Below are 25823 nucleotides of genomic sequence, written 5' to 3' on the forward strand. Positions count from 1 at the left end.
TCACTTATAGAGCTTTTCTACAATTATTTTTCCCTATTAAAATTTTCTCTCACGCATTCAAACATATTATGTTCACTCTTAATTAATACAAACCACTTATCTTAATTGAAGTATAAAGCCTCACGGCTGGTGGCCTAGTCTTATTCATCATTAAATAAAAAATAAATATGTAGATTCTGTACATATATTATAAAAATACTTAATAAACGTTTTATAATGTAAAAAATGCAATGGTTCAGCGAGTGGGGTGTTGGTCCGGCATACATCGAGGCTAAGTAGTGATTCCCTGGGTTAGTACTTGGATGGGTGACGTTTAGGTAACATCACGCGCTCGCTCAAAAAAATTACTGCGCGAAAGGCACACGAGTGGGGAGACCCAGTGTTGTACCCTTCTACTCAGTGTGACAGAAGGATACATTAGGACCCTGCACTGCCGGCCGATTGCACGGTAGGGGTTTTCCATGGTTTCTTTCGATCCTTGTGTAAATGTAGTAGAGGCAAGGGAGGGGGAGGCAAAAAGACATTGAGAGAAATAAGGAATAAATGTATGTATATATGTATATATATACAGCCTATGTCGAAATCATCTGACATAAATAGCCAAAAATGCAGTATGCTCCCTATATGTCCTATATATATGTATATATATACCATATATGTCAGATATTTTTGGTAATATGCGTACATATATACTATTTCGTGCGAGAACGAGGGTGAGCCGAATAGCTCCGTTGGGATGCAGATATAGTTGTGCCTTTCCTTCAAATTCAGCCGCATTTAATAACTTTTTTTTTAATAGAGAGGTAATTATTATATTATATATAGATAGCGGGAAAACCAGCGTTAATCTCAATGAGAACAAAAATTGTATATTAACTATAAGCTAACACAAATACTGCAAAAAGTCGAGCCCCTGTAGGTCAAAGGTTTTCAAATTGTATAAAAAGATTATAAACCATTGTATTGTGACGAATGTAAATATAGATTGTTTTTGTGAATGAAAAACCTGACTATAAAAACAAAAAGCTCAGTTGGGAGACCGCCCAATACGTAATCGGGAGCTTCCGGGTTCGCATCCCGTTCTGGACTGTACATTTTTTCAGTAAAATTTTCCTTTTCACGTGCAGACTTATCAGTCGAGTGATAAGTGGGCCGGCCACACGTTGATGAAATAAACTATTGGAAATTAGATATTTTAAATAACAAAAATGCGAAATAATTAGTTTAAAATACTTTATTAGTTAATCGGTCGAAAGCCACATTTACTCGTCACCAATTCTGTAGAGCAACTGAGATATGTAACAAAGAGGTACAACACCTTGGGCCTTAAGGTCTTATTCATTCAAGTTTTTTTAGACTCAAAAAGGAAAGAAAAATATATCATATATATATATGATATATATATGCTACAGCCCATACTTCTCGGGAGTAGAAATGTCCGTCAATATTGAGTATAAACATAAAACAAAAATATAGGATTTAATTTTTGCCTCGTATTATTTCAATCAAAAATTCAGAATAAACAATTAAACAAAATTCTGAATTCATTCGGAAGCATCTAAGAAATCATTCAGTTATTTGTAATTTGTAAAATTACTACAATTACGCTCCGACTCCAATAATCAACCTCGAAAGGGGCGGAAAGTATGAATGTAATCTTGTAATTGTCAGTGAGGCAGAAACTTCCAATATTTGGGCTGAGTAGTATTCAATGCTAATGAGAATTGTTTTCTATTATGTATAACCTACGGAATTCATGCTGTTGATGCTCGTATTACCTCGTATAATTCCGTATGGAAAATAGTGAAGTGTTGAAGGAGCGTAACAGAAATAAGAGACAACCGTAGTTGAGGGTTGACTGCAACAGTGAGAGGGGCGGGGTGAGAGGGGTGGGTGGTAGGGGAATATTCTGCTTTGCTCAGTGTGCCAGTATTAGCATATCAATTTTCCGGAGACTGTGGGACGCAGATAAAGCATCTTAGGTAGAGAACTTTAGTGATGAATCAAGCTCGCGCTCAGTGGTAATTATTCGCGGGGTTTCACGATGGAGGGGACCTGTGAATTCGAATCAACGAAGTTTGGAATACGATGTATCAATATTTTTTATTTTTCCATTAAAGTAGCGCTACCCTCAGATGGGTATTTTACCGACCGCAGGGGCGGCTTTAGAATATTTTCAGTTGACAAATTTACCAATTAATTGCATGAGTAAAATTTTTAAAAAATCATGTACATATAGTCCGCATTATGTTTATTGAATTTGGGAATGTATTGATATTTTTTTGAATATCTTCTCCTTATAAATAAATGATAGACCTTTTTTCCCAAACAGTGCATTATCTTTTCTGAAATGCCAAGAAATACGATGATTTATTCACGTTTAATGATCAAAAAATCAGATTTTAATCTTTGACTACAACGAACATGTCGACTTTTCCTTAAAACACTTATTGGAATATGGGATTGAAATAAGAAACACTGTTGTTTCTTTTGAACACTTTATATTTAATCGATATATTTTTGATTCTACTGATATCAGGAGGTATGTTCCTCTAGAGATTCTAACGATAGACTAAACTTAAAGATAGGATTTTGGGCCTCATGGATCAGAACATTTCCACCTCCGAATAGGTTTTTATGTTATAGCCCCACTGCCACTTCTGGTCGCCAAATGTTGCTAAGCAAGGCGGGTAATAAAAACTTTTCCCCTTTTTTCATACATTCGAGGCCCTACCACCATAAATTTCTGGACCATATTTTTCAGAGGAGAAAGAGTGAATTTTGTATTTGGGGAAATCCCCAAAAATTCAACAACACTGTTAAAATAATTGTCCAGAAGAAGCTGCCAATTGTGTTTGGACCATTCCTTTAAAACCTTCCAAAAAATCCCCTGCAGACAAATTTATCTGCATTCGATTGCCAAAAAATGTAAAAAGTTTCCCAAAAATTACCAACTCAAAAATAAATTCGACTTTGTACTCGAAAAAAATGGACGATCTTCTATTCTTCTGATACTTGAGATGATTTACGTCATCTCGTATAGTCGTGGCCTATAGAAGTTCTGTGGAAGCACTCGAGAGAGTACGAATTCTGCGTCGTTATCATTATGGTAATGGTCGAGCGAGCACTTCGGTGTGGTGTGGAGACTGCAACAGACAGAAAGAGTGAATGAACAGTAGGAAGTACGAGAAAGAAAGAAAAACAAGAAGCGCGAAAGGGTGGTAGCATTCTGGAAGGGGGATGGGGGTGGAATGGGGAGGCAGAGGGAGACAAAAACGAGAGAGCTCTCGAAAAAATAGAATGGGAGATGATACTTTGACGAGAAGGCTCTCCCTCGATGAATGGATAGATGGATGGATGGATGGATGGATGGATGGATAGATGGATGGCTGGATGGACGAATGGCTGGAAAGACCGTTGGTGTATCGATTCCGTGGCGCTGGCCGAAGTGCCGTGTTACCACTTCCGGAGAACTTTCACGGGGCGTCACAAGCCCTCCCTTCCTCGTCCTCTCACCCCCCTCTATCGCCTATCGCTCACTCTCTTTCTCTCTCTTCAGCGATTCTCCCTCCTGCCATTTACATTTAGGTGTATGGACACTAGTGTAATTCGCGATATGTGTATCAGGGGAAATCGAATTTCCAGAGGCATTTAATTGTGTGACGAGTATTCATGACAAGTAAACGAAAATCATTTTCGATGGAATATAATTCTCGATGGCACACTAACGTTTGACTAAAACCTGTTCTGTGTTTCCGGATGAAATTTCATTGATATTCGGGAATATCAAGCGGTTAATTATCATGTAGCATCGATTCTACAGGGGAGAAAATATACTTGAGTCAAGTATATTTAATACTTGATTTAAGTTTTTTTTTAGTTGATCCGATTTGGGATGAAAATATTTAGAAGGAAAAGATTTTCTCAGATGTCAATTATCTACTGTACATAGAATAAATACACGGAGAGAAATATCCTTTTGTAAAAAGGACATACACCTCAAATCTCGAATCGAATCGAACATATCGAAATTCCGTAACACTTATTCGTGATTGGTAGATACATTCACAGCGGCAAAATTTGAATTTCACAAGTACATAAGTATCAAGTAAATCAAGTCAAAGGATGAGTTAATTAGTAGAAAATAAAAACTTAGTTAGAAAATGGAAATGAAACAAGTTACTCATCAAATGTAAATATCTATATCTTATCGAAACACCTGTATTTTCCAAGTCGTCTTACAGCTTCAAGACATTTAAAATGTTGCATGTTGCCTACAAGTGGGAAATAGATCAGCTGTGAATATATCAGCAATTTTAAAAAATCCAGGTTTACGAAATGATGACGAGTTCAACGTCATACGCGATTACTTCAGGATCATTTTCGTATAATTATTTTGAATTTAAATATTACATTGACTTTTTATATCCCTATAATTCAACTCCTCTACTCATACAGTAGTTAAAATAAGGTGCGCTCACCGCAAATGTGACTTAAATAAAAAATATCACAACAATTAAGATTAACCTAATCGCGCGCGGTGGCGCGCGACTATGTCTCGTTCAATAAAAATTACGTATCTTCTATATAAAGTTCTATATTCTATAATTCCGGAGCGACATCTATTGGACTTTTATTTGCTGGAATTTCATCGCAGCATTCCGTAATTTTGATTTAATTTAAGTTTTCTGCGAAAGAGCGAACTTCAGGTCCGTAATTTTTACAGAATATTCCTCTCCATCTAGTTTAAACAGGTATATCTTCAATAGGTGTACTCAATGATTTCAAAACAATCGCAAGATGGCTGTGCTGTCATTGAGTCCCTGAAGACCAGGACCCTAACCCCTCATTACGTCGTACGCCCCTGCCGTTATTTTGAACGCCTCCATGCCATAATAACACAGTTACTCTTTAGTTTCTTTGATGGATCAGTGAATTTGGTGAAATAGTTGATACTAGGAAGTAATAGAATAGTTAGTAATTGACGAAGCAAAGTTCTTTTGGACATTTCAAATCGAGTATTCAAATTAAGTATTAACTAGTATTTTAAGTATTTTTTTCTGTTTGTGAAAGTGACTGTTACACGGAAAGACAGACACGTAATTTTGATTGAATATTTGTCGTTGTGTAGTAATTAAATTATTTGTATTGCTTTGAATTTTTCAATTGCCCATCAGCTTTAGGTTTTTTGTCCCTCCATTCTCTCAGACCGTTGGTAACATTATTCCAAGTGCGACAAAAATTCGAGGCTTTATCATGGTCGTATTTCATCACCACGGTGTCCGTTTATAAAAGCGGATAAGAAATTAACTTCTTCGCTAATTAACTCCCTGGAGGCTGTTAACGAACCGCGACAAACACACCCTTGTATCATTACTTCTGCGCTCATTTTTCCCGTTTTTGTGAACGTTTTTCATTTACTCTTAAATTTTACTGCCAAGACGTCGAGATGAGAGAGCACTAGTGTTGATACTTTAAAAGATTAGTCATTCGGCTTTATAGGATTTCATTGATTGTAATTGTGGGTGACGTCGATCATTCATCAACATGCTGATTGGTTAATTTACTTCAGTGAGTGCAACCTCAATGTTAACCATTACAACTTGACTATTTTGCGTGTTATGTATCGAAAGAACTTTTATCGATAATTTTTGGCGTCAAGCGAAAATATGAGTTAAAAAGTGGTTCGAATATATCTTGAAGGAGCATCAAATCTTCAAGTTTCATATTGTTCTGAGTCATCTGAGCGAACTTTTTCGAGACATTTTCTCCATTTCTTTTTACGAAGAATTTCTCGATGATATATAGACGATCCGTGAAAAACACTTCCCCCTGAGTTATCTGAGCTGAATTTCGTCAAGAAATTTTTATTCTTAAAAATTACCTCGAAAAACATATAAATTTCGCAATTTTTTTAGTTCAAAGGCGTCAACTCGTGCTGACTCATTGTCAGAGTGTTTGTGCTGACGATGGACATAGTAAGAATAATAAGCGTCTGGCGTTTGGGTCAGACTCTTGCCTCCACTTAACACTTGAAATAATGTTTTTCGAACTACAATTAACTTACTAGTGAACTGCAGAAATCATTAATCCAGCTAAGATTGCGAAACATTGAGAGCCTGGTAAGTCGTTACGTTTAATATTAATCTTACCAAGTTTATAATAATGTTATGATATTTTTCCATACATGGATATGCATGTATATAATATGTCTGTAAATAATGTTAGTAAACAGAATAAAACACTTGATAAAAACGTAAAGCACATGTCTCACACCCGGGAATTCGTGAGTTCGAATCTCGATGTCATGTCAAGATGACACAGTGAATTTAACGGAAAAGATTTGAACAGTTGTTTGCTCATGTAGATTAAAAATTTTGAATCGCACATCAATTTGACAGTAAACAAAAATAAAGACAGTGAAGTTGAAAATTGCTCTACCCTCAGGTCGGTAATTTACCAACCGGTGTGCATCGATACGCTGATTAAAATATTTGCAGTTACCAAATTTTCCCAATTATTACATAAATAAAATTAAAAAATAAATCGTCCATAGTCATCAGTAATATCTAAATTAAATTTTGGAAAGTATTGATGTTCTTTTAAACATTTCCTTCTTATAAACAGATAATCGAGCTTGTTTCCCAAATGGTCGATTATCTTGTGCGAAGCGTTAAAAATGAGATTTTCGGAATTGTTGGTGAGGCAAATACCACATCAATTGAGAAAAATGCTAATGATTTTTCTAGTATTTTCATAATCAAGCTCTATTAAAAATGCCAGATCGATTGCCGATTATTTTAGTCGTGCAAATTGTGACACAGAAAATAAGTCAGGGAAGTTTTCATAGTGAATATTGCACTTCGGTCTCAATGCCGACTCATCGGGGTTAAACCAACGATATTTGCATTTTGAATTATCAAAATAAATCCACTTTCCATTACCAGCTGACATCTATTCATTTTGCTATCTGCATTTTCTAGAGTCAACAAGTACCGAACGCACTTTGTTCCTTTTTGAATTTCTCCCATTCCCTTTAAACGATAGAAATCGGTTTCTCCAAGCTGTTTGACAAGATATTTTTCCATGTGCTCACTAATGTCGAAATCACCTCCTTAAAATCACTTTTAGAAATACTCACCTGTGATTTTAGATACAATTTTTCCCCTAGAAGAGAGCAAATTGATTGTCATGATTTCCTAACTGTTCTGTCTCGAAGGAATTCGTAGCGTATGAGATATCTAATAAATAGCTTATCAGTCTGCGTGTGTTGCTTATAGAATTTAAGGTTGTATTTATGACTTCCTTATGCTTTGATATTGCACAACAAACAATATCGCAGGAGAATTGTAACATTGAATTATTTCTATAACGCGAAAACGAGAATCAATTTGTTTCGCATCTCACATTTCATCAGATCCAAAAAATTTATTGTAAAGCGATTTACAATAAACGCAATTTTATTATAAAGTTTCGCTTTTGGTCCTCGAATTTTACTTGACATATGATTTTTACCGTCACGTAATGGGTGTAAAAAGTTGTTGCAGGTCACATTCCGTAATTACAAAAATTAATTTTATGTTTCACAGTACGTTTATATTATTAGTCATGGAAATAGATTAGCAAACTGCATTGAAATAAGCAATGGCTCAATTTCCCTCGACTTCCTTACGCACCTAGAATTGCCCGGACATGAAGAACGGGGTAGTGTTGGCTCATGGATGGCCGAATGTTGGGCCAAGACTGTCAGCACTGAGTCAGTTCTGGCCGACTCCCCATATAGTGCTGTGGCATTACGGTGGCGTGAGCTACCTTGTCCTCATTCGGCAGTCAGGTATTTTCAAAGTAGTAGGATCTGAATCTGATCATCCTCACTTCACTACAATTTTCAGAGGATATAATTTGGAATTGTCACGGCAACAAATAATATGACATTGCAGCACATTTTCTATTCACTCTAATTATTTTTTCATCCTCTCTGTTCAAACTGATATTCGTGGAAAATGTATTTAGAGATTAGGAGTTGACAAAATACACGAAATGTTCTTAATAAATATTTGCATTAATAATATGAATCGCTATAACGTAATTAGAACTGTATGCATCCAATACATTTTTCATTTACTTTAATCGTCTGACTCTAATTTTATTGGAATCTCATGTGCGGTTAATTCATGGATCACTCGTTCACATCAGAAGTGGATACGTACATTCCGAATAAATTCAGCCCTACCAAGCATCATCCTTACTAGATCAAATGATTCCCTCAAATTCGGATCAATTCAATCTGATCAAATTTTCCGAAGCACTCCATTACACAAATGATCAGAACCTGATCTAACTATTTGATCACTTTTTGATCCATCATCAGCTCTAGTTTGGTGCGACTTTGATCTGAGCCTGAGTTGAATTTCTCATCAGGCAACACACGTCACAGTATACAATTAATAGATCGACGCTGAAGGATTAGAACATTTCATGCCCCCACTCTCACCCCCCCCCCCTCAATGTTCCCCTTCTCTCACTACTCGGTGTATTTCACCGACTACAATACAGCTATTCGTCATCCTTCTTCTCATTTGTTCACCATTCGACTGTGGCCTTGGCTCGTTATATCAAAGGTGTAATTATTTGCGCCCTTTCGTTTTATGGACCGCGACATTGTCATCATTGTTTTTTTCCATCGCATAAAATATTTCTTACAGCCATCAACAGATGTTTGAGCAGATTGGTATGCGAGAACAAATGAGTCAATTAAAAGAGTGAGAAGTTTGAGACGCGATGAATCTCATCATTGAAAGCTCCGAGAAAAATTGTGGCTTTACAGATTTCACTTTGTCACTCTCATAAATATAAATCGACTTCTTCAAATTGAAACAGCCTAACGATTTTAATTGAGGAATTATAAAAGAATGCTTGAGTTGATTGAAAATTTTCCTGAAACAACAATAAATTTTAATTCAACATTCCGAGAGAAAGATTTTAATTTGCAACCTCTTCTATTCAAATTCAAAGTAGTCGAGATCGGTGGGAGATATCATACGCAATTAATTAGAATCGCTGGAGAAGTGCCTTTAAACAAGCCGGAAACTCCTCTTCTTTAATTAATAATTTTTCGTTTAAGTTTATTCAATTGAACGGTATTTTTCTTCTTATATCGTCTATTTTTTCATTAACTTGGCTTCCAATTATCAAAATCTGTTAATTTTAATCGAGAGCGAGTGAATTACGAATGTTTGCTCGTGGAAAATTGGTATGCATTGATGTTTTTTAATAAAAGCACTACCGATGAGGTCATCGAAGGGGACGTTTGTTTGATCGTTTATTATTTGAAATTTCGATTTTAAGATTTTGTTCTCGATATTAAATAGAAGTTCAGTTTCATCTTGATTGTAGACTGGAGCATCGCGACTAAGACCTGTCAGTATGATTGAATTTTTATCGGTGAGTGTTAGATCCACGAGACTATATTTTCTAATTAATGAAATGGCTGCGCCATTGTCGATTAACAATTTTAAGGTTTTGTGGGAACACTTGCAGGAGGGACAATGGAGGACAATGTAATCGAGACCAGTGTAACCTGAATCGGAAAAGATGTGCCCGCATGTAATCATTCATTTCTTCATATGTTTTTATGGTTGGGTTGTTTCGCTCTGCAGATTGAGTGGAGGAACGGGGTCCAGGCTCGCGTTGTGAAAATTTGAGGTTTGAAAATTGATATGGCTTGACCAATAAGAATTTTGAGTGGATTTTTGCGCTTGATTTGGGAATTTGCATTAATTAGCGCGTTCCCGTTTGATACAGACTGAGGTATCATGTTCCATTTCTTTACAATATCTGCATTGGATGTTAGGATTTTGATTAACAGGAGCGTGGTTGAAATTTGAGCACGATTGCCCCGATTCGCTCTTGAATTGGAATTGTGAGAGAATTGACTTCCAGGGTGGAATGATTTTTGTTGCGGAAAATTTATTTGACGTATGTTTTTCGAATTTGTTTGGAAAGTGATGATTTTGCCGGGTTAGGGTGGATTGGAAGCGGAAGAGGAGAGATGATTTTCCGACTCGGATGGTGACAAAAAACACGTTGATTATGCCGCAAGGCGATCCAATATAATTCAACCCAAATGTACACTATTTACATGTGATAACTTTCCAACAATGATGATGATGATGATACACGATAACGTTCAACGATAATAAACCAAAAAACCATATAAGAAAAGATGTGCCGATCCGATCAAAGCCACAAGAAAAGAAACTGATAAACCCCGATATTTGCGTTGCGCTGCTGATGATGGATGAACACGATGTCATTTGTGGTCAGCGTAGCCCCCCATGGCACGCCAGCCCATTCCCGAATCATTCCGATAGTCTCCGATCGACCCAGTACCCTGGATCAGCCTCAAATTTGTACAGAGTTTAAAATATTTTTTCGTTGCTGAGGCGCGGAAAGCTCTTCCTACTCGACTGGTTTGACGACGATAGGTTAAATATTATAAGACCGGACTCCACCGAGATACATTACAGCTCCTAGGAGTATAGGTGCTTACCTACCCTCCGCTAAACGCGATCTACTATGCCTCTAACGGAGGCTGTCGAAACTTCGGAGTGACATGACAGTTGAGCGTTAGTCATTTTGCTGCAAACTTCACACTCCTCACAATTCTCCACCTATCATCCTCACGTCATAATCTACTATTATTTTTGTTAAAAAAGCAATTGCTCCTAGAGTGATTTGATTTTTTACAGATCGCGCCCTTTTGTGTCGCGTACATTATGTGTGTCCCTGAAATGGAATGAATTCTGAGAGCTTTTTCATCAGTAATAGCAGCAGTGTCTTATTCTCAATATTGTAGAATCTACAGTATTTTTCTCTCAGTACATCTATTAACATAAATTTTAAAGCTTTTTTCCCTCCCCTCGTTAGCCTAGTTGACCAATTTATGTTCTTGTAGAGGGGTGACAACCACGAGATTCACGAATTCGCTCCCTCGTATTTTTAAAATGAGAACCAACTCCAAAAAGTCGCACTCTGTGCTCAAGCAAATATCGCGAAAGGGAACAGGAGGAAGAGAAGAATACATCGCGTGCGCGCATCTTTCTAATGAAACAAACTGTTTTTTTAATATTCTCTTTGTCTTACACAATACATTGAAGCCACCGTTGGCGACACGTCCAAACATAAACTAATGTTTCATTGAGACAGGCAGCTGCGTCGTCACTTAACTTATTAAACAAGATGGCCGCTGACCAGGATCACGGTAATATCAGCCCAGACTGGGGAATTGCAAGTGACCGGTCATCTTTCATTCATTTCACTCTTTGCTTTTTTCAGTCTCTGCTGCGTTAATAACACGAGTTAAGAAAACATTCAAATGTTCCATTAACAATAAAATATAGTTGTCAGACTTATTCTACAACGAACATTATAATTTTCCATGTGTGGTAGGGGAGATTGTGGTGATTTGCAAAATCAAAATTTATGAGGATTGAAAAAAAATTATACAGAACAATAACGTTTTTAATGAATTAGCACTGCCAGTCAATGTTGTTTTAGAATAACAAAATCACGGAAACATGATTTTTATTACTTTGGAAGGATCACAGAGGAAGAGAATTATGATATTATTCTTGTTCGTTATGAAATACTGACGACAACTAGAAATTTCAAAAATCAGCATTTTAGTAGGTACGAAATTACAATTGGTTGAAAATTGTCACATGACCGTATGATGATCATGTACTCCTCTTACCGCAGTCAGAGATGATGTTTTATTATATGCATTAGGCTTTACTGTTTCGATTAATTTAGGAGAACCGCTTAATTGCTTATGAGAATTCAATTCTAATTTATCTGAAGATATTCGCTTTTTCCCTATATTAAAGAAGGATTTTTTTCAGCATCATTTAGTCCCTTGGGTGCTTCATTTTAATTACGAAGGAGTGAAAATCGTCACATAAATCTGTTTGTACATTAATTAAAGTTAAATTCCAATAAGCAAGGAAAACCTACTCCTAATTCAATCGAAATGTGAAACCGATTTATTCAAGGAGCACAACAGCTCTGATTTTAAAAAGATGAGTCCTTTATACAAGTCAGCATTAAATTCTAATAAATAATGGATTTGAAATTGTGAGAAGGGGCGATGATAAGCAATCCTTTAAAATAGCCTCTTCATTGTTAAAATCAAAATGTTTAACTGCTCTTATATTTATTATCTTCAGATAAATCACCTGAATATAGTGATGTGAATTAAAAGTCTTCAGTTGATTCAATACCAGCACCGAGTGAGTTAAGTTTACTCAAAATCAGTGGCGCACCATCAGATGCACCTCAAATGCATTTTTCTTTCCCAGCAGAAAAGCAGAAAAAAAAGTATATTTTCAACTCGTCGCATTTCAAGATTCATCCAGTATGATAATTGTAGATGATGATCACTCGATGACTTTAGCAGATATCCATATGTTCCTTCGTCTAATCGTCTTTAGACCAATATTAAAGTATATTTTCAACTCGTCCAGACATGTCATATAACTTTCTTCGTATTACGAATTATGATCACATAACAAGGATAATATCATATCTCTATTTTTCTATTATATTTTTATTCCATAACAAGAATAATTATCACCACTGCAGCGCTTATTGTTCGTAAACGCGAGCGTCATTGTCCCTCTATTTATATTCAACGGAAAATCACCGGAATGAACATCAAAACAAATGCCAAATCCCTTGATCTTTTAATCATATGGAGAATTGATTACTACAAATCTCTATATTATCTCGGAATGGATTAGCCTGAATCTCCTTATAAATGAATCTATAATTGACTTCTGAACATTATAAATTTAATTTATTTTCCACTAAGCGGTAAGATCAGTAACTCTTTGAAAACTCAGCGACACCAGAACGTCTTTTACGTCTCCCATTCTGCGTTCTGAAGACGAAAAAGCAGGGGATTCCTAGAAGTCCTTTCTGTCGAAGCTTTTATGACTCCCAGTCTCCTTACCCATATAGAAGGGCTAGAGAGCTCAAAAAAGTCTCCTCACCTTCAGCTTTTCACGTTACCACAGAATGTCATTCCTCCTACGCTATAGCTTCATCACACTTTTTGTACAGACTTATAAATTCACAAATAAAATTTGTGATTATTTGATACAGTATAACTTTGTGGGTGCAAATATGGGCGACTGATGCATATGAATGGAGGGATTGGAGACCGTAACCTCATCGTTTTGAAATGTACCGGACGTATAATGCACTGCGTTAGGAGAGTTTTCGGTAAGCGGATCACGCTCCCCGCTGAGTGCTTTACGACACCACTTTTTTCCCTCATTTCTCTTCTTTCATAGTCACTTTAGTCTCTCACGTATTACAACTGCTGGTGACAACAAATATTTTTTCCTCCACTTTTTCAGGTTTGAAGAGGTTATAGAAAAATAGTGAGAACGTGGTTTGTGTCATTAGGCACGATAATCCGTGATTCTAAGCTCCATATGCTGAGTTAAATCATGATTTTGGGTGCCAATAAGATGAAATATTGTATGCAATACAGCAATAAACGTATTGTGTGGTTCATGATCCTAGAAAATGGTGGAGGCGTAGGGGAATAAACAGAAGATGAAATAATAGTAGGTTCATTAGAATTCTACGTCTGTATTATATACATATTTACTCGCAGTGGTTCGGAGCCCACTCAAAACAATGTAGGTCCACTCGTGTTTTCACATGAGGATGCGAGGATAAATAAATACCACAGCCAAATTATTGATAGTATCTATGTATGTGGAGAAGCCTGAAACAACAAAAAGAGCAAGGCGATGAATGAGACAAAACAAATTCTGGTATGCAATTGCGAGGTACAGCCTATCCTAAAGCTTCACTTAGTGGCACTTAGGAGGCAACTCTTTGTTTTTTTTTATAATATATTTAGTCCACGTAAGGATTTCCATTGACTTTTTAGGATTTTTATCGGCTCACGAGACGGGTAATTCAGGTCAGGTTCAGATCAAAATCGTATCAAATCAGACCTGACGATGGATGAGGACGTGATCAAAAAATTGGATCAGGTTCTGATCAATTGTGTAATGAAGTTTTTCAGAAGAATTTGATTAGATGAAATTGATCTCAATTTGAGGGAATCATTAGGTCTAATTTGGTCTAGATGATGCTTGGTAAGCTTGAATCTATTCAGAACGTGCATATCCCCTTCTGATGTGAAGGACTGATCCACGAATCCCATATCAGATTCCAATAAAATTAGAGTTAGACGATCACAGTAAGGGAAAAAGGTAGTGACTGCATACATTTCACAGAGTCTATCTTCTACGTGTGTTACTGCGATCAAATATTATCAATTTGCATATTTATCAAAGTATATATTTTTGGATTTTAAACATTTTCATAGAATAATTTACCGTAATAAGTCAACTCCTGATTTCTAACCACATTTTCCATAAATATCAATTCGACCAGAGCGAATGAAAAATTAATTAAACTGACTAGAAACTGGGCTGCAATGTCATACTGCTTGTGGCCGTAACCATTCCAAGATATATCATTTGAAAAGTATAGATAGGTGAGTATAGACAAGTCAGATTTAGATCATAGTACTTTCAGAATATCTGACTTCTGAGTGAAGTCAGGGGAGCATAACCAAATTTAGATGAGAAATATTTCAGGCTGGCTTCAAACTGAGATCATGTCCACTCCATCAGAATGTGATCAGAATCTCCTCGATGCTGCTGCTATTATTTTTGATTAAATTTACTGAATCCAAACCTGATCAGATGACACCTGACTACGTTTGAATCAATATCTGACCCCAACTCAGAATCGTATTCTAGAAACATGAAAAAACAATTCACTTACGATGTGATAAAACCATGTAAATTTATCTTTGAGTATAGTTTTTGATCAATGACTCCGGTACTCACAGAGATAAGGAAATTTTGTCTAGTACTCAATTAGATCCATAAAAAAGGTCATGATGAACATGTCGCTATCTTTCCTCCATTCCAAGATATTCATCAAAAACCAATCAATAGCCAAAAGTCATTCATCTCGTTTAACCACTTAGCTACTGAATTTCTTCAATAGGGCCACTGTCAACCGAAAAAAAACATTAGACCGCCTCGAATGCGATATGTGGATAGAATTTAAGTGGGTTGAGTATAAATTAAGGTAAAAAGGACGGCAGCACACAGTTTCATCGAAGGCGCCACGGGCGACATGAGGCACATGCCGCATAATCAAGTGGTATCGATGGTGTATATACTAGTATGAAAATACACGACAGCCACTGCCTGTAAGTGTGATCATAAGCTATCGGTCTGCCTCTGAAGCACGGCTTCGAGCCACTCAGAATATTCAACTTCTCCTACTTTTTTTTTCAATATATTCACTTTTGTCCTGTGGCAACGACATGTATACACCTATAATCCACCACTTGCTAATTATCGGTTTACGGTGTAACTGCACATTTACTACTAATTTAATAGTTTTTCATTATCGATTTTCTTGATTTTACCGTTTTCAACATAAAATAGAGCCTTTCATTTGATACATAAATTAACATAATTTCAGTTGCTGATGTTTTGGAAAACTTTATACTACATTTTCTCAGAATGTTCATACTCCATGGATTGATGTTTTATATCTCCGGTGGAACATCTATAATATCAATCAAGATGTGCGGCTGTTGATATGAAAACGCCCCTTGTTAACGATAGGGAATTACGCAAGTGAATTCCTGATTCCGGAAACCCCGGAAATTTTCAAATCAACTAGACCTTTCTAAGTTGTTAACTTGCAGATTATGAAGGATTTCACTCGAGTTTTACTCAATCAATCAAACTTCATCAATATTCAAACGTTTTTTATCTATTTAATCTATTTAATAACCGGTCGATAAAAGGCCGGCGGGAAATTAATTTTTTCCTCAACATTATCATCGATAATCGAATATCCTAGAATCAACGAAATAATATGCTTCAACGAAGTGTAAAATATACTCAAAGTAAGGATATTATTACAATTAGTTATTTATTACTCATTAACGAGATCACTGAATCATTCTCGAAGGTTCCCACTTCACCTCGACGACCTCGTTGGACTGTAGTTCCAATATCGTGTGTAACGAAAAAGCAACTGGAAAAGGGAGGGGATGGCGCGCGCGGTGGGGCAGTTGGACGGAAAGAGACATGGGAGAGAAACGAAAACGCAATAGATTCGGAGTAGGAACATGGCTCATTTTGTTAATATGATGAACAATACTAATGAAACCTTTTTATTAATATCGGGATAGTTCACTGGGAATTACCAATCCAGTAGCATCAAAAGCTTTTTACACATTTGAAAATCATGAACTCTACGGTCTAACTTATCCTTCAGTAAAAGTCCCAAATTTTAGGCGGTACGAAAAAGAGAATTTCGTCATTTATTTAAATATATACTCTAATATGAATATTGGAGCTCAATTTCCTTGATTTTTCAATGAAATCGTAAATTGTCTGATTTTTTGTCCTAAATGGGCTTCGGTGTCACTGTTCCCCAAATTCAAAAATGCATTGACAGCAATTTCCTTGGTTTCTGGTCATTTTCAGGGAAATATGGAACAGAAATTGACTATTCTATTTGGTTTCTCCACGAGATCCCGAATTTTCAATGACAAAATGTTCTGAAATCTTCCTGTGTGGCTCAATAAAAATTTCCAAAAATTATCACAAAAAATTCAAACAAAATTTTTTAACAATCTATGGCTAAGAAGTTTCACTTCTGTCGTGCATAATTTTCATGCACATATTTTTTCATTAAATATTGTTGTTTGGATTTTTTTTCGTGGACACATGCGAACACGATTTAAAAATCGCATTTGACCAAATTTTTCAATCAACAAACGCCGATATAATGCAAGAAAAACGCAAATTAAATTTGATCGATTATACGTCCTCCATTCAGAACCAAAAAATGTAAATTCTCTGGCGATTTTCAATTCGTTTATTCTCTGCCGCTTCGAAAAAAGTTCTGGACAATTACACGGCTCATGCGATTACGCGTATTTCGCTCAGACAGGGTGTAGCTGATGTATTTTTTTTTCAAACTAAGACATCCACGAAGCCACGTGGGCACCGTGACCATACCTCTGGACACATAACAATGCATCTATACGTTTGTAACACGCCCCCTTCCCTGTTAATGGTTTTTCCGCATTTTTATCATATCCCCGTTTGACATCTATTTATAGGGCCATTTCTATTGTCATTGATTTTTCCTCGTCTTTTTTTGTTGTGCCTTTGTACGAGACCAATCGGCGCTTGTTAGAGTACCGTCATCTCCGCCTTTCGATACGCTTATGGCCACAGCTGCGTCTCAGTTACGATTTCTTTCTTATTACTGGATCGTTTAAATACGAGACTGGACGTTATTTATTGCATTTTAATGTGGAATATTTTTAGGAGATTATTTTGAATGAAGGTGGGTTGTGCATCAACACCTTCTTTTTTGGTTTTGCAAATTTTTCACGAGTCAACTTTCACATCTTTCACGTGCATTTCTGGCGTCTTCAGTTTTTTTCATTGGGCTATGAAATGCACAAGAATTGTCCAAATACTAGTCTAATTTTTTAACTACTATGCCTGACTAATTTTGGAAACAACTGTCAGTTCGTTCCCACATTAGCCGTCAGATCGCTAATTTTTATTCTTCTCTGAGAGCAAAAAAATATATTTTTCCGCGTATGATTATAATTAAACTCTGACTTCATTCTATTCATTACTTGGTAGTGATATGATACTGCAGACCATCGTGATAATTTTTACCTTGAAATGCGAGAGTCTGACTGAAATTATCAGATTATGAACAGTTGCACCCCAATGCGAGGATTTATCATCTAAAGTTCCTTTCTCATAGCAAAAATTGAAAAAAATCAACGTTGTAGATTAATTACTCATTAAACCATGAAACATTTTCATAATTTTATCGATCATTATCTTCTTCTCTATTCTATGAGCTAGTTAACTAAGCGAGACTCTAACTTAATTGTCAAAAGTGCCGCGTCGGTCAAGTTAACGTGTTGTCAAGAAATGATTTCATCACTCTAGTTTTGTCGCGGTTTATAGTCTTTAACAAACGGAGAAGGAAAAAAATGTGGAATAGTGCGGCTTTTCCTCTGTAACTAATCCCGCATTGGATGCTATTGAATCGAAAGACCGTGAGTTCAGTGAACTCGTGAGAAACCGAAATTGTTTGTCTCTCTGATGCTTGATTAAAATACAATAAAACTGAGAAATACGGAAATGTTTAAAGAATTATACTTTGGAAGAAATTATAACTTAATTTTAAACAATCGAGTGTAAAGTTCAACTTATGAATTTTCCAGAAAGGAGTCTTCGATCCTCAATTGAATTTATCTTGTACTTTGTTGGGTTTTATTAGAAGTTAATTAAAGGAGAGTGGAGATTTTTAATTTACCATTTTCTTATTGGCTTAAATGGAGGACTCGCCGAGATTTTTCTGACTGCTACACCTGTTAAAATAAAGGGAATGCAGACATTTTGTCAACTCATAAATTTGGAAATTATCGATAGAAAAAGGTGCGCCGTGATAATTTCTAAACTGTGGGGTTTTCCGCGGGGAGAGAAAAAATATCGCTAAATAATTTTTAATTATTATCTTGAGCAAGAGACTATGAATTAGAATATTGTCATTAGTTATACACTAAACTCGTTGATGCTCCTTTCAATGGTATGTCTTTGATATTTTTTTGCTCCATAGCTAAGAAAATACGCGCATAGCAACGGTCTCATGTTAACATTCTTACGATATCACATGATAAAATTGTCAGAATCAATTGGTGGCATTGGCAGCACTGAGCCACTCCAATGGGAGCCTCAAATGTACGTACGACATTGAAGTATTACCAACAGTGGAGTGGAATGTGTTGCGAACATTTAAAGAAGTCAAATAGAACATTAACTCTATTCAATTGAATTCTAGATTCAATTTTTAAAAAGTCCATGAAATATAAAAAGTGTTTTTTTATTTCGTTGAAATCTATGAAATCTGCTGAAACAAACAAATATAATTTTTTGTCAAAAATACACCATGAATAGTATATTGCAATACAAATGCGGTATGATTTTTTAACTGGTGTGATTGACAGCCCTCGGCTTCGCCTCGGGCCGCCAACTTCACACTCGTTGCCACTCCGTCGCACGTGTATCCGAACTACTTTTTGTTAGTGGTGTTACGTTCACCGAGTGACGAACTCTGCCATTTTTCGTTTACAAGTTAACGAAAAGACCCTTTTCGACAAAGGCTGAATCTAGCAGAAGTGACAAAAAGTTTTGTATAATTGTTTACCCTAATAATTTTTGAAAAATACATACAAATAAAAAAGAGCGTTAAACAAATGTTCTGTATGCCAAAAAATTTAGTTGTAGGAAAACTGAGTTTCTTGAGGCGGATTGGAAAATGAAGAATTCAATTGATGCTATGGAGTTTGACAGAGACAATGAAGTATCAAAAATCCCCGCCACGAACTTTCGTTTTCCGTCAACTATTTTTTCTCAACATCAAGAACTTTTGTTCGCCGCTCCTTCCTATTTTTATTTATTTATTTTTAATGTTTAGCATTTTGCTACAAAAATTTATTTCTGCTTTTTCTACATCTTCAACTATTTCCCCTGTGCATTCGCTATTAATGTAATTAACAAATCTCTCCAAGCGAATTGAAATCCTTCAAGTCATATCTCGTAATACCGCAAGTGCTCGTGTGATAGGCCAATATTTCGTTGCTTCAATGTTTTATTCATTCTGACATACATCAATCCATCACAGGGTAATGAACTTCATGAAACTAAACCAAATACAGATTTTCGGTGGGTTATTTCGCGATGGGAAGTGTTGGGGGTGTGAGGTATTATTGATTATCTGTCGTATCGTTTCGAAAAAGTAAAAGAAAAGTGTACTCTGGGGAGGTGCCGGCGGGTAGAATGTGATAGGAGTCTGGCAGATACACGGGAACACTCCTAATCCCGATTCCAAGACTCTCATCCCATCTCAGCATTTTTTTTTCACCTCCTCCTCCTGCTTCACCGCTTATTTTCCACTCCTCCGTCAACGAGGTGTTTTCTTCAAAAAATATTCATGCTAATAATTCTATAATAAACTCTATTCCTCAACATTGTAATTTTCATCTAACGACAGGTGATCATTCACTGAACTCAATGTACCAACGGTGATTATAAATAAGACGAGAAGGCGAGAACGTGAGAAATCATATCGCGCTGTCGCCTCTTGATATGATCGATGACGATAAGAGGGCGCGTGAGCACACGCCGATGCCGCCTGAGGTCAATTAATCCTCACTCATCATCAGTTCCGATCTAATAATCAGCGACGATATCTCCGGGGACAATCTTCCCCCAAGTTATAATATCGTCCGATAAATATCATTTCGATTCCCATAAATTTCATCGACTAGGGATTTTTCTTGAATTCTCATCCTTTCTAATTCCACGTTAAACATGTAAATTAAGATATTCAAGTTGGTGAGTTGAATGGGCTATTTGGAAAGAATCCAGTCTTAAAATGTGTTGACAAGAACCAGTAGTTTTCAAAGTCTTCGAGAAGGAAGAAATAAATAAAATGTCGTGGTGATAAAAATAAATAAAAAATATAGAATGCAATTAAGTGCAATAGTTTGCGGGTACAGACAACACTGGCACTTGAAATGTTTCTTCTGGTATCTGAATCCATGGCTTCTCTCGATGTTCAGAAATAGGTGAAAACCTAATGAATAAAAATAGATTAAACACGCTTTGCTCCTTTCCGACATCACTGTTTTCAAATGTTTTATATACGATGCAAAATAAAAATATAACGAATGAGAATTTTTCGTAACTGTTACGGAAATAACTGGCGCATCGACCTCCTGTTCAACTGGATTCCTCGCGAGCAAAGGATGCCTCCTGTCGCCTCGGGGACACCACTTGATTCGAAAATAGAACCGTTTCCAGTTGCTTTACACAACTCCCTACATCGTCTTCGTCATATTAATTATATTTTTTTCTTTTAACTCATCGACTTCTTCTCTTCATTATCTGAATGAGCAGCTTGGTCCCATACCTATACACGATTTTTATCCCCGGCACCTTCACCATCTGGAGGAATGAAAACAAAAGGATTAGTGGAAGTAAATGCAGGTTTTAATGATCCGATGAAGTACATTTAATTGACGTGAAATTTATTCGTGCGTCGACTATTGAGTTGTCAAACAAGACATGTAATATTGCCTCCTCTCGAACATGACTATCTCAGAAATCGTTTCCCCGATTGTGACACTTCCTGCCACGCGACTCTCCAACAAGATTCTACTTTCTTGATTTCCTTTCTTCTTATTCTCCTCCCCATCCTCCCATCCCCTGCTGTAATCCCGAGAGATGTATCCATTTGAGTTCCTGTCGTCCCGAGTCTCCTACCAGTTACTTCACCTATTTTTCAAAATATCATCATATAGCTTTCTCCCTAATTCCAATTCTCTCTGAATTATTGGACCCCCAAAGGCGGTCGGACAGTGTTTCTCTTCAATTTCAGAGTGAATTTCTGTCGTGTCCGGTAGCTCAGTCGGTAAAAGTGCCCGGCGCGATACTGGGAGGCCAGGGTTCGGCTCCCGGTTGGATTAAAGTGGAAATTTTTCCTCTCTAATTCTAATTCTCTTTGAGTTATTTGATGTCTAAAGAATGTTAAGTGGTGTTTTTGTTACATTTGAGAGTAAATTATGGGAAATTAAATAAATCGAGTGCTCCTCAACGCTCCGCTGAATGATGAACATAATTGTGAAGACGAAAGACAAGGAAATTAATAAATTAATCAGAATGGCCAGTTTGTCGTATCGAAGTACGCATATGGCAATTGTGACCTCGATGTCTTGCTGTTTGGGTGGTCCATAGTCGATTAGTTCGGGACCGTAGGTCTGATGTGTCGGCAAACTGCTCAACTTGGATCCCTTTGTTCCTCAATTCGCCTAGTTTAACCGAGGACAATCAGTCCAAATATATCAGCTATTACCGTTTATCGTGGACAATAGCTTATTGTGAAAAGTTAAATACAAAATAGTTCAGAAAATTAAGTTTTCCATTACACAGCTAATTATTTTCAATCGTAAAATTTTTGAATATACATATGTTTAAATTGTATATTATATATTATCGAGTAATTTTCTCTTAATCATCAGAGTAAATATTACTGTTTAAAGAGGTTGAGACGCTGTAAATTCATATTATTCGGGCCATCATTTTCATTTTGTTGATAATTTATGTTATGCTAATTTTCCTTAACCATTTTATCTGACCGCAAACCCAATCGATTTCTATAAATTAAACTCAAAATAAAAGTAATTTCAACTTCTATCATTTTTCAGATTTCAATAAATCGAAAATATTGAAATATTTATTGCGACATCGTAACACAAAATGTCTGAAAAAAAACATGAATTTCACTACTATAATTGGTAATTTGTATTCACCAAAAATCCTATCAAAATCTATTCGCTCTGTCTGCCGTTACCAGAATGAGGATATTATTCAAAAAAGAAGAAAAAGAATACAAACTTGGCCCACAAGTACCACCGTCGTCTGTGCTTGTAACTTTAATTACGGAAGTTCTTCGAGCATTGTCCAAGAAGTTTACCGGTAAGAAAGTATACTCCCGCATGAGCCACCGTCAAAGTTTTCCACCCATCTTGGGTAAGAGAAGTGAAGTCAGTACTACCATGAAGCGAACCGGGATAGCCCACACCCCAAAAAGATACGATTGTTCTGTGAACCTCAATGCGACATTCTCGTATACAAAACGTCATCTGGTGAGAGGAAAATCGAGGCTGGACACCACTAAGCATTCGGTGACCTGCTTTGTCATTTTTTTTTCAATTTATTCTTACCTTCAAACTTTCCACACAGGGACAAATATTCAATAAAAATTACGCAACTTTGATAATACCAAAGCGAAGTGCGGTTGTAATTTTACGAAATTTTTTCTGAAAATTTCGTCATTTTTATCTGTAGTCATCACCCCAAAAAGCCAATCTCGATTTTCCATCGTATCTTCATCTTTCAATATCTCTACAATCCTTATAGAAGATTTTCCAAGAAATGTGTATGTGTGTTTTCGTTAACAATTTCTCAATAATAAATGATGCGCCCAGAGCGATCACTGACATGATCAATAGGTTTTCACGCAACTCTTATTTGGAAAATTTCCATTTTTTTCCTTATTGGGGTCTTTGTTGGCATTTGTATTTCCAGGCTTGCTGATTATAAATATGATAATCATTTCCCCGAAATCAACTCTCGTCTATTTATTTATAACGATTTAAAGGTTTAAACTTTGATTTTGCTGGAGAAGTCAATTTTTGTTTTCAGAGAGCGCAATATTATTATTTTGATACCACTCTGTTCTAACGATTCTTATTCAATTCCTGTACAGAATAGGTGAATCGGGAAGTTTATAGTGTGGCCCCAACAGGTCACCCCACTTCAACGCACCCAAATTCAGGAGCGAGTGACCAACAATAAGAAGAGTAGACAACGCACGCCTATTTTTTATTTCTATATTATTTTGTATGTGAGGAAGTTGAGTGTAACATCTTAATGCTACAGTGAGGGTGATACACGAACGAATTCAGGTAAAATTAATATCATTTTTTTGAGAAACCTTTCAAGAAAGAACAACAAATGAATTAAATTGAATAAAAACTGTGCTACAATATCATACTACTCGTTCCTGTGACAATTCCAAAATGTATTCTTTGAAAAGTGTACTCATAGTACTTGCAAAATATCTGATTCCGAATGAATCCAGGGGAGGCATGACCAATTAGGATCAGAATGATTTCAGGCTGCCTGATTTCGGACTGAGATCATGTCCACTCCATCAGATTCTGATCAGGACCTTCTCAGTGCTGCAACCATTATTTTTAAATTGACTGATTCGATACCTGATCAATTTCTGATGTTGGATTCTGAATTGAAGATAAAAGTCAAACTTCAACTTACACGAAATCTTTATTATGAGAGCTAAATATAATACTTTGAAAATACTCTTTGGATCCCTTCTTGGTTACAGATCTTACTTCTTGGAGTGTTCGAATTATTCTAATTAAACTAGAGAGCATAGGGCTCGGGGTTAGAGTCCTCTGAGGGTAGATAGAAGGGGTAGGAGTACTGGAGGGAGTAAGGCCCAAGGTGGGTGATTGGCTAATTCAGGTGAGGGATGAGCCTTGAGGGTTGGACTTACGGAAGTAAGGGAGAGGTATGAGGTCTTGAAGAATTCAAGGTATTGAGGATTTGAGAAAGTACCAGATTAGTGACCCGAGGTACGAGAAAGTACAGAGGAGTAGTCAAACGATTTAGAGGATTGTGGAGTAAAAGGATAATAAATAATAAAAGTGATACAATTTTTGGAAAGGTTTTGGGAATAGAATTATTTGGGAGATGCTTGGAAAAATATAAGGTTTGGGAAAACAATTCTAGGGAAATAGTGGGCATACAACACTGATGACCCTCGACCTGATCGTATGAAACCTGACTACGATCGCATCAATTTCTGATTCTGACTCAAGGAATCTGACCCGAATTTCCATTCGGGTTCATCCAAACATTTCAGAAAAATATTCAAAAGACATAATTTTCGACGTGAGAAAGTTGATTGAGAATGATGCAGTGACTTCCCTACTTAACTAGTCTGTTTTATCCAATCCCCTAATATTTCTAGATCGTCCAATTCGTCCAAGACCATCATCGTTACGATGTCCCCCGCATTGCGTCGAGGTAGAAACAATCTCGATCCCTAAATCGAATTCCACCTGACTTTTCTATCTCCACTTATTGGAAGTGGGGTAATTTTAAATAATTCAAACTTGTAAATCAAAATTTTAAATAGTTTTATTTGTACCCTTGGAAAGACACATCCGCCCCTGTTCGATTCCTTATTAGAGGAACTAACTAAAATAATCAAAGGGATACAACACCCTGGACCTGATGACTCACATTAACAACGGTCCCATTCATGTAACTTTTGAGAATACGTTGGAGGAAAAATATAATTTTGGCAATGATATTTATTTGTGACAACCAAATGCACGAAATTCCCATTGGAAAATTTGTTTTGAATTCCTGTCAGGAAAATATTTAATTATATTGAGAGTGCTGGATATGTGTGGACATAAATGAATCATCTGTCTATAGTTATTTTAAGTCCATCTCACTATGTTATAGTTTTTAGTGTTTTTCTCCAAACAGTACTGAAATGTTTAGAATGGTTTTAATAAATAGAACCAGAGAAGAAACAGAAAGGAATGAATGAACAAGGGCCTTTTGTCGAATGGATCTAGAGTGTGAAATCTTTGGTCACTACGAGTCAGTTGATCTGGAGACATCATACCAGAAAGATATACCTTCTGCGTGCGATAATAAAGAATTAAAGTTAATAATTAAATCGTTTTTATATTATTGAAACAATCATTATTCATAATCCAATAAATTACGAAAATTATATTTTTCTCTAAGTGTATCCACCCATAAAAATATTTTTCCGATCCAAAATAGAAACCCGAAAATAGACGAAATGCAAAACATACAAAGACTTATTCAATTCAACTGAAAATTAATTTTTGATAAATAGTTCGAAATGTAAATTCCAATACAACTGATCACGGCTTATTTCTACTCGAAATGGTGGAGTATTGGGCAAAATTTACACCTCACCAGGTGCTAATTATATATATTCTATCTATGTTCACAATTTTTCGCAGAAACTAT

The 25823-nt window shown here is 36.2% G+C and overlaps 2 long non-coding RNA genes across 2 annotated transcripts; both read right to left on the reverse strand.

The window, feature by feature from the left end:
* Positions 1–2352: 2352 nt before the first annotated feature.
* On the reverse strand, positions 2353–8429 carry LOC135164716 (uncharacterized). Its single transcript, XR_010299384.1, has 3 exons — positions 8211–8429; positions 7677–7879; positions 2353–3146 (listed from the first exon to the last, which is right to left on the reverse strand). It is a non-coding gene; the product is annotated as an uncharacterized LOC135164716 (long non-coding RNA).
* A 6005-nt stretch (positions 8430–14434) lies between these two features.
* On the reverse strand, positions 14435–15594 carry LOC135164705 (uncharacterized). Its single transcript, XR_010299382.1, has 3 exons — positions 15533–15594; positions 14940–15107; positions 14435–14845 (listed from the first exon to the last, which is right to left on the reverse strand). It is a non-coding gene; the product is annotated as an uncharacterized LOC135164705 (long non-coding RNA).
* Between the last annotated feature and the right edge of the window lie 10229 nt (positions 15595–25823).

Source organism: Diachasmimorpha longicaudata, chromosome 7 (genome assembly GCF_034640455.1).
Source record: "Diachasmimorpha longicaudata isolate KC_UGA_2023 chromosome 7, iyDiaLong2, whole genome shotgun sequence".
Classification (NCBI taxonomy): Eukaryota; Metazoa; Arthropoda; class Insecta; order Hymenoptera; family Braconidae; genus Diachasmimorpha; species Diachasmimorpha longicaudata.